The sequence below is a fragment of the Mixophyes fleayi genome, chromosome 6 (genome assembly GCF_038048845.1).
Source record: "Mixophyes fleayi isolate aMixFle1 chromosome 6, aMixFle1.hap1, whole genome shotgun sequence".
Lineage (NCBI taxonomy): Eukaryota > Metazoa > Chordata > Amphibia > Anura > Limnodynastidae > Mixophyes > Mixophyes fleayi.
The window spans coordinates 214,529,588-214,546,705 of NC_134407.1; the positions used below are offsets into that span (position 1 = coordinate 214,529,588).

Below are 17,118 nucleotides of genomic sequence, written 5' to 3' on the forward strand. Positions count from 1 at the left end.
CATATAGGTTGCATATCTTTCATTTAACAATTCTTTCCTTTTTCCTTGTAGTTTTCTTCTATTATGTATTCCTTTGTAATATATTTCTGTGCGCATAAAGTATTTTTAATGCATAAATGTTTTAGTAAAACTTTAGGACATATTATTTTCTCAAGCTGCTACTCAGCTCGGTGCTAAAATTACATTTGAGGAAATGGAGCAGGTTGTCCCAGAAGTCAGGTAAGCCCCCAGGTCCTGAAGGATTTATGGCTGTTACCTACAAAATATTTGCTGACCTCTTGTTTCCCCATCTGCATACTCTCTTCAACTTCATCCTCAGGTATATGCCTTGGTCTAAGGAATCTGTGGAGGGTAGACTCTCGGTAATCCATAAAGAAGGCAAAAACATCTATAATTGCGATAGCTACCAACCCATCTCTTTTAATACTGACGTAAAGTTGTATGCTAAAATTCTTGGAAATTGTTATGATTCCTAGTGAATTCAGGACACGGCAATAGCAGTAGGAAAACCAAGTGTCTTTAATTAGGCAAAATATGTAAAGAAGGATTGCATTTGTGGAATATGCAGATTTCAGGTAGCAGAATAAACAGGTATACTCCAATACACAATTATGAACAGGTGTGATGAATGGCAGGAATAGTTCACAGAAGCAACAGGTTCCAAGCAATGACAAATACAGTTTAAATGCAGGGACAAGTATAATGAGTTACCCAATTGCCAGGAGGCACAAGGCTCCAGACTAAGGAGGCAGAGGTCAGGATTCCACATTGGCAGAGGCACGAGGCAGTGCAGGGAAGCAGACAGACTTTCTGAGTCCAGTGACCAGGCAGAGGTCAGGGCAACAAGAGTTCAAGCAGAATCCAGTAGCCAGGCAGAGGTCAGGTTCACAAGCAACCAAGCATAATCCAGTAATTAGGCAGAGGTCAGGGCAACAGACATAAAAGCAGGGTCCGGTAATCAGGCAGAGGGTCATAACAGGAGATCAGACAGCAGAAAAGCAAAACTGGAACAGGGATAAACAAGAGACAAGCAGCAGCCAGGTATAAATGATGAACTGCCCAGAGCACAGATTGAGGCAGGTATTAGAAGCTGTGAGACAGGTGCAATTCTAATCAGGTAAGGAGATTAACTCCTACAGGCATGGTGTAAAGTTCAGGGGCAGAACATCAGCACCTCTGGTGGATTTGTGTTACTGCTGCCACATACAAAGTATAAGCAGAGTCATAACAGAAACAGACTTAACTTGGCTATCCCCTTCCTAGTCCATTGTGATCAGATGGTGTTTATCCTGGGCCGTCAGTACGGCATTGGATAACACAAGGAGGGTCAGTGAGCCAATCCTCATCCTCAATTCCATGACCACCCCTGATGGTGTCCTCTCTCTAGATGCCGAGAAGGCTTTCAATATACTATTCTGGTGTTGTATGTCTCAAGCTTTATCGAAATTTGGCATCTCTGAGTTTTCTCACGCGTGCCTGAGGGCTCTATTCCTATCCCTCAGCCGGGAGTCATGGTCAGCTGCTCTCCCTCCATTCCATTCCACATGATCACTATATAAATTGCACAACAGTAATAACTTACTGAGGGGGATATTCACCCAATCGATATAGTAGATACATAGGGATAGATTATTGGAGTATCTCATGGTTTACTATATATAAAGTATGACCATTCCCACCCAGGAAATGGGACACATCATTAGGTCCCTACTTAACATCTCCTAGCTATTTAGAAAGAAGTTAGGTTATAATAATGTTCTCTATCAGCCTTAACTAATTACCTTATAACAGCAAGCCAGCGTGGTAGTGTATCTACCTCTTAACAGTTAACTATTTGGTTCACAATAAATTATATCACTTTTTAATATTTCGCTTTGATTATTTTAATATATACCAATAAAGATTGTTGATTTTATATTACAGATTTATACCAATATCTAATTATCTGGTTAAAAGAGTGCTCCGTCAGTACCATTTTCTCTTTCTCTCTTTTTTGACAGTTACAATATTGATATATGAGTACAGGAGCACCTCCCCTTACATATCAAGCTATATAAAAAATAAATTAATATATAAGGGGTTTATTAGCTTGGTGCGGAGTAAAATTGAATTCCCCCTCCATTCCCATCAGCTTTCGCAATGGTAAACGATAGGGCTGCCCCCTCTCATCTCTGATCTTTGACCTAGTTATAGAGCTGTTGGCAGTGACCATCAGAGCCTCCCCTGACAATTGGTGTTCAGACGGGGGAACTTGAGAGCAAGTTATCTCTCTTTGCCGATGATATCCTCAACTCTCCAACAACCTATAGAACAGCTCGTTCCAGCCTGTTCAGGATTCTGGTTCTTTACAGCAGCCTCAAGGGCTACAGAATTAAGATGTCTGAGGCTATGCTACTCAACTTTCCTAGCCAAGATGGTCAGCTTCTCTCTTCCCAATTCAACTTTAAATGGCACAACAAGAAGATTAAATCACCAACTCCTATCGATAGCTGTACCAGAAGAACTATCCGGAGTTCTTTGCTAAAATTAAATGAAAGCTGTTCTCTTGGCACTGTTCTCATTATTTAGTGGCTGGGTAGGATCATTGCCGTAAAGATGAATATCCTTCCCAAACTCCTTTATTACTTCAAAACTCTCCCCACCTGGATCCCTGTCTCTAAACTGGCCTCCATCCAAAAATGCTAGGCAAGATTCATGTGGAATGGCAGGTCTACCGGGATCAAATTAGCCCATCAGAAAAAGCCAACTAAGTGCGGAGGTTGAGGTTTCCCAGATCTGAACATGATTTCACCTTCATATACGGGAACCTTCAAATATCAAAAATGTCCAAGCCAGGGTGGAGAAATACTATTTTAATCATGCTTGAATATAAAACTTCCCACTTATAGATTTACAAATACATATTTACATTTGTAATTGTGACTTATCTGATGTTTAATAAAAGATGATTTACTTGCAAATACATTTTTCACATCCAGAACATAAAAATATCTTTTAACCTATGTGAACTATCTGATTATCAAGCGCTGCATTATATTTATTATTATGACTTCTAAATATCTTGTATAAAATTAATTGTGATTGAATATTGCTACTTATTTATTCATGCTACATTTTCATTATGTCTATTGTGTTCATAAATTAAGCTGAGCAAGACCATGTGACCACATATATCAGCTGATAAGCATTAGTACCATGATGCAGAGTCTGGAAATATCTAAACTTCTGGATGGATGCTGAAAGTGTGCCTAGACACATCTCATATGTACCTGGACCAATGAGAAGGATTGATAGATTGACTGAAACTGATTACCTCTCCACCTAATGCTGAACTTTGATGAGAGTCACACAGGAATCTTGCACTGAAAATTCAAAGAAAGCTCAATTCTAACACAAGAAAAGCCTGAATTTCTTGCTGACTCTCTGGAAGCATTGCTACTCTTTAAAAAGACAAAGAGGGAACAAAATAGTAGTGGGATCTATGCTGGATAATGTCCTCAATACCAAAGGACAGGAGGACAGGATAAAGTGTCATGCCAAGAAATCCAACAGGAACGAAGTTTCTGAAGAAGTCGGCAAGGTAGGAAACTAAGCTCACTCCACGGGGAAGAAGATCTCACCTCTAAAAACAAGATCCAAGTAATGAGCTGTCTCTTCTGGAGCAATAATGTAAGGGAGAGACTGCATTAACTGTAAAGTAACCAGAGTGTCTATGATGTCATGGAATTCTCAATCCCATGTCTGAAGAGGAAAAGGAAGGTGCCTACATGTACAATAAGGACATCTGTACTACAGCAATCCCTGTTCCTAGAGCACAATAGACCAAAATAAGCATGAATGTCCCAATGGCAAATGAAACCAAGAATGACTTCATTCATACTAAAATACAGAAACTAACTATCACAATGAAGTTAGTTAGAATCACAGAAGTGAGTGAATGAATGTAAGAAGCATGAGTAATACACACTACACACTTTTTGAGGACCTACATGTTATAAAAAACATCAGGGTCATAATGTTCGTCATTGAAAGAAAGAATTCAGAAGGACAACCTACACCAGGTGGGATAATGGGAGTAGAAGAAAAAACAACCATCATGACCACTCTTACCCATACTTGCCAACATGTGTTTTCTGGCTTCCGGGAGATGCCGGCTGGGACGTGGGCGTACAGGGGGCGGGGCGCCGAGATCGCGTCATTTTGGTCCCGCCCCTTGACGTGATGACGCAAATCGCGTCATTTTACAGCGGGGGCGGGGCTAAACGATGCGATTCCGGGTGAATCGCAGCGTTTAAACTGAATTTTGACGATCAGGGAGATTGCCACACTCGTCCGGGAGACTCTCGCAAAACGCGGGAGTCTCCCGGACATTTCGGGAGAGTTGGCAAGTATGCTCTTACCACATAACAATGGGGTCAGACATTACAGTGTTTACAACAGAGGTTAGGAGATTCTTTCAGAGTGTAATCGAAATTCATTCCAACATTAACCCTACAGAATCTGATCTGGAAGAAGATATCTTAGGGATCACAATGTGGGATAAAACTATAGACCATAAAGTTAGATGTTTATCATCTCAGAATGGACATAGTCCTATACCACAATATGACAGAATACTATGTAGCACCCACCTCACACATGGTCCTCAGGGGTGAGAGAAGCTTATAACATATATGACTCCAAATGAATAAACAGCAATCTGTGATAAGAGAAATATACCCCTGATAAACATACATGGAAGGAGATATAATAAAACATACTTGCCAACTCTCCCGGAATGTCCGGGAGACTCCCGCATTTTGTGAGAGTCTCCCGGACTCCCGGGCGAGTGTGGCAATCTCCCGAATTCTGCCCACTTCACTAGGAAGTGCCCCACTTCCTAGTGAAGTGGGCAGAATTAGATCCCAAACGCCGCGATTCCCGGTGAATCGCGGCGTTTGGCCCCGCCCCCGCTGTCAAATGACGCAATTTGCGTCATGACGTCACAGGGGGCGGGGCCGAAATGACGCGTTTTCGGCCACCCCGCCCCTTCACGCCCCCCTCCACTGGCTGGCTCCCGGAAGGGAGCTGAAGAAAGTAGGTAAGTATGTAATAAAATGCTTAGAATATAAAGAAAACATGGAAGTTTGAGCTGGACATTTGGGCCGTAGAAATATGCTGGTAATGTCAGTATAAAGCTGTGCAGTATAATATGATGTCAGTGCTCCCTGCACCACATCTGTGAGGCTGTATATTATATTATATATTATAAAACAAACCATTCCGTGAAACTACGCCCACTGGCTAGAATTGACACGCCCCTTTTGAACAGCTGACTTCCTCCAGCGTGGGACTCTGTCTCCAGTTACACAGAGCAGCGGCCATTTTGTGGAAGCCTTTGAAGCTTGTTACGTGATACAGACCGGAAGTACTTCCGGGTGAGAAGTGAGTGAGATAAAGCGGAGACCTCGCATTAATGTGTCTGGCAGCAGGTAATGCTATTTATTATTACAGTACAGGTGGAGCAGACTCTGGTGCCGTGTTATTATTATACAGGTGGAGCAGACTCTGGTGCCGTGTTATTATTATACAGGTGGAGCAGACTCTGGTGCCGTGTTGTTATTATACAGGTGGAGCAGACTCTGGTGCCGTGTTATTATTATACAGGTGGAGCAGACTCTGGTGCCGTGTTATTATTATACAGGTGGAGCAGACACTGGTGCCATGTTATTATTATACAGGTGGAGCAGACTCTGGTGCCATGTTATTATTATACAGGTGGAGCAGACTCTGGTGCCGTGTTGTTATTATACAGGTGGAGCAGACTCTGGTGCCGTGTTATTATTATACAGGTGGAGCAGACTCTGGTGCCGTGTTATTATTATACAGGTGGAGCAGACTCTGGTGCTGTGTTATTATTATACAGGTGGAGCAGACTCTGGTGCTGTGTTATTATTATACAGGTGGAGCAGACTCTGGTGCCGGGGTATTATTATACAGGTGGAGCAGACTCCGGTGTCGTGTTATTATTATACAGGTGGAGCAGACTCTGGTGCCGTGTTATTATTATACAGGGGGAGCAGACTCGGGTGCCGTGTTATTATTATACAGGTGGAGCAGACTCTGGTGCCGTGTTATTATTATACAGGTGGAGCAGACTCTGGTGTCGTGTTGTTATTATACAGGTGGAGCAGACTCTGGTGCCGTGTTATTATTATACAGGTGGAGCAGACTCTGGTGCCGTGTTATTATTATACAGGTGGAGCAGACTCTGGTGCTGTGTTATTATTATACAGGTGGAGCAGACTCTGGTGCTGTGTTATTATTATACAGGTGGAGCAGACTCTGGTGCCAGGGTATTATTATACAGGTGGAGCAGACTCCGGTGTCGTGTTATTATTATACAGGTGGAGCAGACTCTGGTGCCGTGTTATTATTATACAGGGGGAGCAGACTCTGGTGCCGTGTTATTATTATACAGGTGGAGCAGACTCTGGTGCTGTGTTATTATTATACAGGTGGAGCAGACTCTGGTGCCGTGTTATTATACAGGGGGAGCAGACTCTGGTGCCGTGTTATTATTATACAGGTGGAGCAGACTCTGGTGCCGTGTTATTATTATATAGGTGGAGCAGACTCTGGTGCAGTGTTATTATTATACAGGTGGAGCAGACTTTGTTGTCGTGTTGTTATTATTATACAGGTGGAGCAGACTCTGGTGCCGTGTTATTATTATACAGGTGGAGCAGACTCTGGTGCCGTGTTATTATTATACAGATGGCGCAGACTTGGTTGCCGTGTTATTATTATACAGGTGGAGCAGACTCTGGTGATCTGGGGAAGGGTCACTATGTGATGTGTCCTCTATATAAGCCCCTGTAGGGATATTAGTAATGAATCATTTATTTTTGTTGGGTGAGGGGTCTCCAGACATCTCCCACATAATTTGTACTCATGGAGGGTATTATATGTTATAGTATATTATATATTCCTTTCATGTCACTGTCCTGCTGTATTGCTGTAATATGCATGGTATGATAAAAAAGTAAATCCTGTTCCTATAAGTCCATTATATACATTGTACAGAACATTCAGCACATACCCATGTCTAATAATAAGACCGCATAATGTGTCCATATAATGACTGATATAACTGCATATAGCTTCTTATTTCTGCCTCTTACTTCTGTTTCTGTAACAATGTCCTTACCCAATATTTCTCTTTATTTCTAATCCATCTACAAGGCAGAGTCTATATCATCTGACTGTCACAAGGAGGATGGACACTGACAGGAGTCACATGACTGAGAGGATATTAAACATCACCCTGGAAATCATCTACCTGCTGACTGGAGAGGTGAGGGATTGTGCGAATGTCACAATTATATCACTATTATCTCTATTAATAACTGATGAACCTGACTGGAGAAGTGAGAATTTCTGGGAACGTCACAGTGACATTATTATTTTCCTTCATTTATAGGGCGCCACAAGTTTTCCACAGCGTCGTACAGATTACAAACAGTAGACCAGAATAATACCAAGACCCCAAAAGTTGGAGCAGAAGAATAGGTATAGAGACATGAAGATGGCTCTGCTTGTAAGAGCTTACACCCTAAAGAGAGGGCAAACAGACAGCAGGCACAAGGGGGAGTCAGTGGAGGGGATCTAACGCAAGAGTAAGCACATCAAGGGACGGGAAAGAGAGAGGTGAGGAACACATGCATGGAGAGATGGTTCGGTGGATGGGTGGTAGACTTTCAGGAAGAGGTGAGTTATTAGTGCCCGTTTGAAGGTGCATAGACTAGGGGAGAGTCGGATGGAGTCCGGGTGGTCGTTCCAGTGGACTGGGGCAGCCTAGGAGAAATCTTGCAGAGAGGGGAGGCAGAGGAAGAGCTGCGTGATAGGAAGACAAGTCTAGCAGCCACATTAAGTATAGAAAGAATGGTGGTGAAATGGGATCAGAGGCGGCCGGTGAGAAGAAGGTTACAGTAATCGAGACAGGAAATAATAAATGTGTGGATAATGGTTTCGGTGGCATCCTGGGATAGGAAGGGCTGGATGCGGGCGATGTTGCATGCGGGCAAGATATTGAATGTGGAGGGCAAAGGAGAGGGAGGTGTCGAGGGGACACCCAGGCAGCGGAGTTGAACAGATGAGATGATGGTATTGTTAACGGGGATAGAGAGGTCAAGGTGGGTTGAAGATCTAGAACAGAGGTGTCCAAGTTCAGTCCTCAAGGCCTATCAACAGGTCATATTATCAGGATTTCTGTCTGTAGAAACAGGTGGGATATTTACTGACCCAGCCAAATAGATTAACTCACCTGTGCATAATTAAAGAAATTCTGAAAACATGAACTGTTGGTAGGCCTTGAGGACTGAATTTGGACACCTCTGATCTAGAAGGAGGGAAGACAATGGGTTCGGTTTTGGCAATATTGATTTTTAGAAAACGGGAGGACCTCTAAGAGGAGATGGCGGAAAGACAGTCGGATACATGAGAAAGGAGGGGAGGGGAGAGATCAGGAGAAGAAAGGTAGTTGAATGTCATCGACTTAAAGGTGATACTGAAGACCGAAGGAAGTGATGAGCTCACCCAGGGAGGTGGTATACAACAAAAAGGGCCAAGAAAAGAGCTCTGAAGGACTCCTACAGAGAGGGGTGGAAGGGGTAAGGATGAACCAGAAGGGACTACAGAGATGGAGCAGTTGGTGAGGTATGAGGTTAACCATATGAGAACAGAGCCAGAGAGGGCAAAAGAAAGAAGGGTCTGCAGCAGGAAGGAGTGGTCCATGATGTCAAAGGCCGCAGAGAGGTCCTGGAGGATGAGCAGGGATTTGTGACCCCTGGATTTAGCTGAGAGGAGATTGTTGGTAACTTTGGCCATGGCGGTTTCAGTGGAGTGAAGGGGGAGGAAGCCGGATTGGAAAGGATCAAGGAGAGAGTTGTCCGAGAGGTACCTGGTGAGGCTTTTGCAGACAACCCGCTCGAGTAGTTAAGACAAAAAGGGGAGAATCAAAATGGGGCGATAGATAGAGAGTGAGGTGGGGTCAATATTGTTTTTTTTGAGAATGGGAGAGATGAGGTGACAATGCTTGTGGAGAGTGACAGGTTGAAGAGGTGTGCGAGGTAGGAGCAGGCAGTGGTGGAGAGGGAACGAATGAGATGAGAAGGGATGAAATCCAGGTGGCAGGTAGATGGGGGAGAGGAAAGCATGAGAGGGTGGACTTCTTCACCTGAAGTAGGGCGGAAGGAGCACCAGAGTTGGTTGCTGGAGCATGGTGGAGCAAATGGGGTGGCAGGAGAATGATGTGAGGAGGAGATATTAAGTCTGATTCCCTCAATTCTGGAGGAGAGAGTTGAACGTGGCAAAGAGGCGGCAGGGATTAGAGGACAGAGAAGAATTGAGGGACTTAAAGAAGGATTGTTTAGCGAGGGATAGGGCGGAGCTATAGGAAGGGAGATTACATTTGGAGGCAGGATCAGAGGGGTTGTCATTAGGGACATTAAAATCACCAAGTATGATGGAGGGAATTTCAGAGGAGAGGTAGTGGGGAAGCCAGGCTGCGTAGTTGTCAACAAAAAGTTAAGTGGGGCCATGGGGCCGGCAGATAACTGAGACACGGAGGTGGATGGGGGAAAAGAGACAGATAGTGTGGACTTCGAAGGAGGAGAAAGAGAGGGAGGGCACAGTGAGGGTGACCCGAAATTTACATTTAGGGGATAGGAGGATGCCCGCTCCACCTCCTGGATGGTCATCTGGTCTGATAGAGTGGGTGAAGGAGAGGCCCCCATTGGAGAGAGCGGAGGGGAAGGCAGTGTCAGTAGAAAATAACCAAGTTTCTGTGATAGCAAGAACGTTAAGAGAGTTGGAGATGAAGAGGTCGTGGATAGTTTATTGCAGATAGATCTGGAGTTCCAGGAGAAGTGGAGGGACGGGAGATATGGATGAGATTGGCAGGGTTGGTGGAGCGTGGGGGGGGGTTGTAGTTGGTTCGGGGAAAGGGGCCAGGGGAGAGGATGGGTATAGGACTGGAGCGAGGAGGCATGGTGAGAGACAGGGAGAGGAGGGAAAGGGAGGACTGGCAGGGAGTGGGCTGGGGAGTGGGGAAAGAAGGATGGGAGGTGGGTCAGTTAGTGAGAAGGTTATAGAAACAGGATGAGTGGTCAGAGACAGAGGCGGGGAGCATCAATAAGCAGCCAGTAGTGAATCAAAACTAAATAGTAAAACTAAATAATATATACAAGGTAATAACAATAAGGTAAAGCTACAGTGAGTACAATACCAGGCAGAGCAGAAAGAATGCAAGGAAAATAAATGGTGAGTGACCACAGATACTAGTGAATCCGGATAAGGAGTGTTCACAGGAACTGGTGTAGTCAGTGATATAGGATGGTGAGCAGGAGTTCAGGTGAGTCCAGGGTATCAGGGAAAGAACAGGGTCCAGAGATAGTTGAGAGTGGCAGGCTGTCCAGATTCAGGAGGCAGGAGAGCAGGCAGGGAGTGCAGACCAGTCAGGATGCAGTCCAGGGGACAGCCAAATGTGGAGCTGTGGGGCAGGGAGTCAGGAAAAGAGATGGCTACTTTCAGTCCCCCATCCTGGCTTTACCATGTATGAGGGGCCTGTATGTGAAATGAGGTTGGTATCAGAAGAGGTCAATCAGTGGACATCGTGGTCGATCATTGGTTGTAGCGGAGGTCATACGGTGGGTGGATGGACGAAACAGAGAGCAGGGTCCCGGTGTACACGGCAGGAGGCGGTGGGGGGGGGGGGGATGTGGGCACACAGAGGCGTTCAGTGATGAAGGTCAGGATGGAGTAAATGAGGAGAACATGGAGCGGAGAGGGTCACAGAGACGTCTGGAGAGTCGGTAGGAGCATCAGATGGAGGGCATCAGACAGAGTGGGAATTCAATCCAGTTAGTAAGGTGAAGGAGGAGTAAGTGGAGAGGTGGGAGAGGTGAGCGTGTCCGGAGGTGACATACTGGGGCTAGGGCATCATGAACCGGAGCAGGAGGCAGCAGGGCATCATGAACCGGAGCAGGAGGCAGCAGGGCATCATGAACCGGAGCAGGAGGCAGCAGGGCATCATGAACCGGAGCAGGAGGCAGGCGGTAAGATGCAGCAGGGCATCAGGAGGCTGGAGCATGAGGTAGCAGGTTTGGATAGGCTAGTCAGACAGAAGTCCTGAGCCACGTCATGGAGTAGGTGGCAGTAGTGGCACCAGGGATCCGGAGCAGGAGATAGCAGGTGGTAGGAGGCAGCAGGAACGGAGGTAAATAGGCCAGCCATAGAGTAGGTCTAAGCCAGGGCCTGTAGTAGGTAGTGATAGCGGTGGCCAGGGTCGGTCAGAGAATGAGGAAGATGTGCCCATGAGTGGGGCATCCCTACTATCTCTACTAATAATGAACCTGACTGTAGAAGTGAAGGATTCTGGGAATATCACAGAGACATCACTACATCTGTGAGCAGCAGAGGAAGTAACTAGACCAGGGTCCAGTAACAGTGGAATACAGTGAGGACTTGTGATGATTAGTGGTGAGAGGAGAACTGGGGGGGACTTGGAAGGTAATAGGAAATAGGGAGTTTTTGTGATGAGAATAGTCTAGTAATGTGACGTTGTACTTGTGAGAGTGTATAGAATGGTAAAGGACCTCATTATGTGCGGTTTAATATAATAACAGATATTGAACTCCCATAGTCTCTGCTGTGGAGATTGTCTCCCAGCATATTGATGCTGAATTACAATAAATTGCTGTTAGTCTGCAACATCAGATGTATCCTGAAAAGAGAACTTTTTCTGAATTAGCCTCAGCCTTTAGTTCTAAAAACCATCCAGAGATTTTTCAGCTTTGACAATTATCATCACTAATTCATTCGTAACTATTCTGTATTGCTCCCATTATCATTCTCGCGAAGAATGGAGCTAACTCCAACCAGTGACCATCAGAGGCCACCTCTGCTTTCTTCATCTTAAAAATAACTTTTTTTTTACTGTACTTGTGCTACAGCACCCGGATTTTTCTTAACCCCTTTTTAGTGGAGGATTCTTTCTCTGTTGTGTCTGGGTTGTGTCATCATAGTTTTACTTTTTGCAACAAACCTCCCAAAGCTTTACCTATGGATAATCCACAAGCATTTGAAAGCGGTCCTTGATTCTAAAATCTCCCAGCAAATTATTTAGTATATTAGAAGTGCTACATTCCAAAAGAACACTCTTGGGTCAAAGCATTCAATGTTCATGCTCTTCTTCTGGTCATAATATGTAATGTAACATACCCTCTCAAACCAAGGTGAGAGCACACAGTGGCCACCCATATGATGTAGGTTTTATAATTAACCCGTCTCTGTGTTTATGACAACTGTCTTCTTTCACGAGTGCATCCAGCTGATAGCACCTTTCCTTTAGTCACTTCTTGTATTGATGCTCTCTGTGATATTTGAGCATGAGTTCAGACACTTTCCCATGATGATGTCAGGTGCTTCTCTATTTAAACCTATTTAGCCTGTTCTCTGATGCTTGAACAAAAGGTTGTGTTAGTATTTGTTGTTCTCTGACATTAATATCCAACTTTCTGAGAGCATTAATTCATGTGTGGTTACGTCTGGATATTGGCCGTAATTGGAGGGTCTGTGAACCAATGAAGAGGGTCTACTCTTTATGCTGAGGTTTTTCTCTCTTCAATGCACAGGATTGCAAAGTAGTAAAGAAGACACCTGGGGATTTGGTGACACAGAGTAGCCATCCCCATGCGTCGGGAGGATTGAACAGGACCCAGAGCCCCATCACGGAGCCTCCACCTCACTCACTGATACATGAGAGAAACAATGACCAGAGGATTCTAGAACTCACCAACAAGATCATTCAGCTGCTGACTAGAGAGGTGATTGCTGGGAATGGGACATTATACAGTAACACCAGGGGATGTGTTTGGGTGATGACTGTATCATTGTGTGTGTCAGGTTCCTATAAGGTGTGAGGATCTCACTGAAGGACACAGGGGTCTGTACAAGGTCGTGATGATGGAGAATCACCGGCCCCTCATATCAGTGGGTAAGAGGAGACTTTAGTTCATTGTAAAGGAGAGGGCAGTTGTGATGGCCACCTATATACACATCATCTGATAATCATATAAACAATGTATTCGTTCACTGTGTGTTTCCTACAGATGGATCCAGTAACAGAGATACCCCACAGAGATGTCCTCTATATTCACAGGATGACACAGCGGAAACTCACAATATCCTACAGGACTATCAGGTAGATGGAATTGAGGCTCTCACCAAATACTAAAATATCAAAGTGACGTTTCCCTCTCTGATTTGTAGAATAGCTTTGTGGATCTTATACACTAATAATCTTCTGCTTACTCTCAATTCATTAAATCAGACATTATTGATGCTTGTTATTTTTATTGTTTTGTGGCTAAATTAGAGTTGTGACCTGTTTGATGTGAAAGTAGAAGATACAATCGGAGAAGAAGAGACGTATGTGAGGGGTGATCAGCAGTGTAAGGAGGAGGAAACCCCTACAGATATCAGCACAGGTGAGTAATAAACACTAAAGACAGAAAAGAGTTACATTCTCCATTGTAAGACCCATCAGAATAATCATATACACACAAAGTCTGATTCAGAGTTAGACGATCGCCCGTTTGTGTAGTGTATCATTGCGACTTTCACTTATTGTAAAATAAAGAGCAGTTATGAGGGCCACCTATATACACATCATCTGATAATCAGATATAGACAATGTGTTCAGTCACTGTGTGTTTCCTACAGATGGATCCAGTAACAGAGATACCCCAGAGAGATGTCCCCGTCTTCTTTATACTCAGGATCATACAGAGGAAAATCCCAGTATCTCACAGGAATATCAGGTAAAATTATTCGGGATCTTATTAAGTGCAAAATGATCTATTCACTGATATTATTTTATCTAATCTGTTTATTAAATTAGACATTATTAAATATGTTTATTGTTTAGATGGTTATATAGGGTGTATATCTGACTGAAATGCAAGTTTGCCAAATGGCCTTTCACTTATCTATTTCAAGGGTCTCAGCCATGAGGTCTGGTCATAACTCCACAGCTTCCCAGGATGTGGTCCATGCACTCCCCATTTATGTGGAATGGACAGCGACCATTCAGCGCACTGACTTTCTTTTTTTGTTTTGTCCGATGCTTGTAATTGGGGCTGGCCAGGCAGTAGACCATTGCTAGGTGGATTACGTCCATCGGCTCTATAGCTCTCTGAAGAAAGGACCCATGTTAATTTGATGTGTGAGGGTCCACTTGAAGACACAGGAAGGTTTAATTAAGACTTACTACTAGCTTTCCTGCGTCTAAAAACAAGATGCAGGACATCATTTCTAGAATTTCACAGATAAGTGTAAATATTGTTAGCTTTGCAATGCATGTAAATCAATGTTTGTGTAAACAAATGGTATCCTGATTCTAAAAATAGTTCAGACTTCACAGGGGCTGGCTTACCCTTTGAGGCTGTGTCCAAACTGTATACAAAGCACTGTCTTGTATTGAAAATCATTCTGATGTTCCATTTGACCTGACCACTGATACCTTTTAATCAGTGGAACTGTCCTTCTCAGGACACGTGAGTGAAATAAACATCATTCTTTGCTTCAAGACCCTGCTTGACAACCTCTTCAATATTGCTGTAATCCTGTGACCTACAGATTAAACTCTAAATCTATTCCGTCCTCCGGCTGTTTCTGAGGTGTGGACTCAGATCTCCAGTACCACTGCTCTACCGCTACCCAGCAGCTCTGGCCAGTGTGATAGGCCAGGGGGGGTCCATCCACAGCAACCCTGATCCATAGTAAGCGGTCAGGGGTACCAGACCAAGTGTTCCAGCATGGAAGTACACTAGCAGCGACAGTTATCCAGAAGGAACATGGTTCTGGGAGCCATATAGGAGTCCAGTGGTTGCAGCAGGCTCCTCCTACTGCGGCAGGAGGAGCGTATTCGGAATAACAAAAGGGGGCGGTGGCAAAGTAAGCCCAGTCAGTTCCCAGCAAAAACAGACAGGGTGGGTCGGTTATTTTAATTCCCTTCCTTGGGGCTTTAGTATTACACTGAGGAGATGCAGGGGGTTGCAGAGGGAAGAAGTTCTGTCAGCAAGTTATATTAAACTATTTATCTAGTTAAGTGCCAACTCCATGGTCCCCACCTTCAACCCCTGGTAGCACTGTCCCCCAGATGGAATCAGAGAAACGGATTTATCATAAGTAGAAAAATCCTCTTTTTTACGTCTTGGACCTCTTAGGGCTTTCATCCAGCGGTACTTCTCCTAGGAGACAAAGTCCCTATTGTCATCAGGAGTGATTGTCCAAGTCCTGAAAGAGCAGGAAGGATTAGGTTATTCATTGCTCATACAGAAACTGGACTTGACCTACGGTCCGATTTTGAACTTGAAATTTCGAACCTTGCACATTCGGGTGCACAAATTTAGGATGGAGTCTTTTGGATTGGTCATAAGCACCATGGAGCGACATGAGTTTCTCACCTCCAGGGACATTACATACTTCTCAGGTTTGCAGTTGATAAATCATATTAACAGCACCAAGGGTATTCATAAAGGTTATGGTAGTAATAGCAGCTCTTTTAAGGTCGAAAGGGATTACAGTTATACCATAGCTGGATAACTTTTTGATAAAGGCGAGATCTGCCCCTCTTGCTGATCCATTTGCGCTCGAAAAGCACGGCTAGATGATAATATATCAGAAGTCCAGTCCCAGCCCGGCGCATGGTTTTTTTGGGTCTTCTTTTCAACACTAGCTGTCACCGAATTTTTTTTTACCGGAGGAGATGATTCAGAAACAGGTGAAAGCTCTGTTACCTCTGACAGGTCTCCTTCCTCCATTGCATGCAGCTTATTGGGAGAATGGTATCTTACTTCAAAGCAGTGCAGTTGGTTCCCTTCGACTCTCAGACTGTCAGAATGTCCCGCAACAAAACAGTGGCGAGATGGATTAAAACCACGATCTCTCGGGCTCATATTTCATAGAGAACTCCAGTTCCAGATAATATTACACGACCACCACTTTAGTGGAGACTGCACTAAAAATGGGGCACCGCAATTTTGGAAGAGATAAAGGTATAAATAGTAGTTGTGAGCGCCCTTTTGATGAGTATTATCGGCCAGCATTTTGGTGGAAATTATTTAGAACAACTTCATTTTGGAAAAGATAACAATACAACGAAAACTCTGATTTTAAAAGAGATCTGGTATTTGTAAATAAGATTCTCCATGTGTTTTATTCCTCAGAACACTTACAATGTGCGGTACACACACTACGTCCTCTGTTCATGCACTTACTCCTCCACTCTAATTACCTCCTCCCACTCCAGAGTCCAAGACTTCTCCCGAGCTGCCCCCCTGCACTGGAATGACCTCCCTCGCTCCATCCGTCTCGCACCCAATCTATGCTCCTTCAAACGGGCACTCAAAACTCACCTGTTCCTGAAAGCCTACCAACCATCCACTTATCCCCTCATCTACTCTGCAGTTCTCCCCCCTCTCCCCTGCCCCTTTTTCTTCCTCGTATCACTGCCTCCCTTTCGTGCCTTTTTGTCCACCTTCCCTTAGGATGTAAGCTCGCATGAGCTGGGCCCCTCTCCCCTCCTGTCTCCATACCGAATCTTCTGCCCCGTATTTACTCCATATGTCTGCCCGGAGCTTCTGAAGCATTGGTACTTTGTGTTTATTGTTCTGTAATGTTTCACCCTGTATGTTTTACTGATTGTACTATGTACGGTGCTGCGGAAACCTGTTGCTTTATTGTTTTGTGGGTTATTTAGGGTGAAGAGCTGACTGATGGTAAAGTAGAAGATATAAAGGAAGAAGAAGAGACGTATGTGAGGGGTGATCAGCAGTGTAAGGAGGAGGAAATCCCTACAGATATCAGCACAGGTGAGTAATACACACTAAATGCAGAAATCTCCTATATTCTCCATGTTCAGTCACTACAACAATCTCTTGTTCTACACCCTCCTCTGTCTGTACAAACTGATGAGGAAACAGATCTGCCCAGTGGGGGAGTCAGGAGCCAACAGCCTGTATTAGACCTCTGCTCTCATCCTACTATAGTGCTATAGATTGATGGGATTGTGAT

General features: G+C 44.3%; 3 protein-coding genes across 7 annotated transcripts in view; 1 reads left to right on the forward strand and 2 right to left on the reverse strand.

Moving 5' to 3' along the window:
• LOC142159778 (uncharacterized) overlaps positions 1-17,118 on the reverse strand; it is a 627,000-nt gene that overhangs the window by 323,415 nt on the left and 286,467 nt on the right. The gene's annotated exons all lie outside the window — the stretch shown is intronic.
• Positions 1-17,118, reverse strand: part of LOC142159899 (uncharacterized) — a 335,145-nt gene that overhangs the window by 49,365 nt on the left and 268,662 nt on the right. The window lies entirely within an intron of this gene.
• The window catches only part of LOC142160624 (uncharacterized), a 102,080-nt gene continuing 101,770 nt past the window's right edge, over positions 16,809-17,118 (forward strand). The window contains exon 1 of the mRNA XM_075215486.1: positions 16,809-16,916. The gene's annotated coding sequence lies outside the window, so the exon portion shown is untranslated. The remainder of the gene's footprint in view (positions 16,917-17,118) is intronic.